Raw genomic sequence first — 2815 nt, 5'->3', positions numbered from 1 at the left:
TATCATTATTGTATTTTATAAAAAAAAATTAAATACAACAAAACATTTAATATTTAATGCTAACCAAAATATAAATGATATATTTTTAAATTATAACTATATATAACTAAATATATATATATATATATATATATATATATATATATATATATATTATTAACAAAATATTATTATTTTTTTTTAAAATATATTAATTAAACAGATAAATAAAAACTCTTTCTATTGCAGTATATGAAAGACTAAACCTGCAAAAACAATAAATAAATACGCCAACTAATAAATAAATGTGTGTATAAATACATCCATTCTTGTTTCAATGGATATATAAATAATTAAATGTGTGATGAAAATAGCCAAATAAATTAAATAAATTGGTGAGTAAATGGGAAAGTTTTAAGGAAATGTTAAACTCATCTCAACTCTTTTCTTTTAATCCCTCATTTATTTCTGAATGTATTTTCACATGTATCAACATGACTCGGTCGCTCGTGTCATATCTGGGGGCGTGGCTTTCCCTCTGACAGGAAATGAATGTAAATCCAGTAGAGCTGCGTAAAGTCACTTTTGCTGAGATCAGTCCACACAGATGAACTGCAGGGGCTTCAAGCTCCTCAATATATATAGTCTACATTCATGATGCTGAATTTTAAAGTTTCCTGGTTTCTCAGACAAAGCTTAAACCTAATCCTAGATTCAAATTTATGTTTGATCTGTTTTAATTGAAAGCAACTTGTTCTGAAGTATCTTAAAATACATTAGTGCCACTGTTTTGTCTGTACTTAAATGTCCTTATTAAACTAAGTCCTAATTCTGGTTTAATCAAAGCCCTGTCTGTAAACCAGGCCTGAATGTATGAAAGGGATGTTGATGTTGGTTTATTTACACAGGTCTCAGATCTGGATGGATCTTCTAAATGACTTGAAAGAGAGTCAACTCTTTAATGACAGTCATGAGCAAATATGCTTGGTGCGGTTTGTGTTTTTAAGTGTCCTGCAGATGGACCTTGTCTCGCTGTCGTTCTGGTAAACCAGATGCAATGTACGCTCTTCCACACAGGTTGGTATATGACTATATGAAATATTAAACTTATTTGCATTTTATAATGGAAATGTTAAAATGATAGCCAACACAAAACTTCAAACTCTGCCATCATGTACTCACCCTAATGTTAGGCCATGAGTTTTACTTTCTTCCTTGGAGCACAAAATGGAAATATTATGTATGTATTATGTATATCACCATTTACTTTCATTCAATGCTTTTTCGTAAAATTAAAGTGAAAAGAGACTGAGGCTAACATTATATTCCACAGCAGAAGGTCATTTAACTTTGAAATAACATGAGGTTTAGTAGACTGTTATTTTTAATATTTTCACATTATTCAGAATTCAATACAAATTAACTTTTATTGCTCTCAATACTGTGTCTTGAATGTTCACACCAAACAATATAATGGTAGACACATTTTCCTTTTTTACTCGAAGGTTTAATGGGAGAGAATGTGGATTTCGTGTCTCCCAGGAAGACTTTTTCATTGAACCTACTATTAGTTCATGTGGAGATGAACAGCTTCAGGCAAACGTTGAAGAACTACAAACTCAAAGCTATCTGACTACACCTCACACTTGGGAGACTGGTGTGGAGGACTATATAACTTTAACCCCTTACTAGTAACCCCCCTTTTTTGGCATGGAGACCGAAATTACATACCCAAAATAAAAAGGTTTCTGTTCATGATTCTTTCTGACTAGATATATAATCAAACTTTGTTCACAAAGCTGACACTTTAAAGTTTACTGTTCAGGAATCAGAATCACTCAGACTGTTATGATAATAGAGATATATAAGCTCAAACATAAAAACAAAAATAAAAATATAAAAAACATATGTTTTAAATGTATTTAAAAAATTGTTGATGTAGGATATGAGTTTGAAAACACAGTGTAGCTAAGGCCACAAGTCTTCCAAACCTTCATAAAAAATTTCATAATCGAATCTGTAAAACGGTGAATTTTATGAAATATTTTCTAAGGCCATTTCATGTGTGTTTTTAGAGAAGGCTAATCAGATTGATTTATGGCCCTTGTCATCTCTGTGAGATCTCACATGTAAACTCTCCTGTGTATTTTGTGTTTGTTTGGCTGTGAAAACTGCCCGATTAATCCCTATCTGTTATTCCATTGTTCTCACCAAACGAGTCTTTCACACCTCCGCCAGGTATGACACATTATCCGCATTATTCTTTTATCATTATTCTTTTGTTTTTATTCCACCTTTATTAGCCTTGATTGTGGTTTTTCAGGCTTTACAAAGACACAAAGCAGCAATCTCACTTCAGTCTCTGTTTGCATTTAGCCCTTATTTATCAAAAGTCTTACTATAAAAATACAACAAAACATTTTCTTACGACCTTACGTGAATTATTGAGACAAAAATGCATTATGAAGAAGAAAAGCACCTGCTATTAGTAGCATTGGTGCTAACGTTAGCATCAAGCTACATCTGACAATTTATGAAATTATTAGTACACTTTTACTAAAAACTCACTTTAAACCCCGATCGAGTGTTTATAATAATTTCCTTTAGCGATCAGGGGTGGAATTTGGTCGTTTACTGTTGTCAAAATATGTTATTTGTAGCCTTTTTTATCGCTGCACAAGTTAGCATTTCCGATGTACATTTTCGATTTTTTTTATAAAAACGCCCCAGATCTCAAGAAATTCTCATACCAAGCTTTACTATCGTAATCGCGGGTTTATTGTTCGGATATTTTGTGTGTACAGAGGTTTTTCAGTGTTGTTTTGGCCAGATAACT

This window comes from Carassius auratus, chromosome 29, assembly GCF_003368295.1.
Source record: "Carassius auratus strain Wakin chromosome 29, ASM336829v1, whole genome shotgun sequence".
NCBI lineage: Eukaryota > Metazoa > Chordata > Actinopteri > Cypriniformes > Cyprinidae > Carassius > Carassius auratus.
This window is presented reverse-complemented; position numbering follows the sequence as displayed.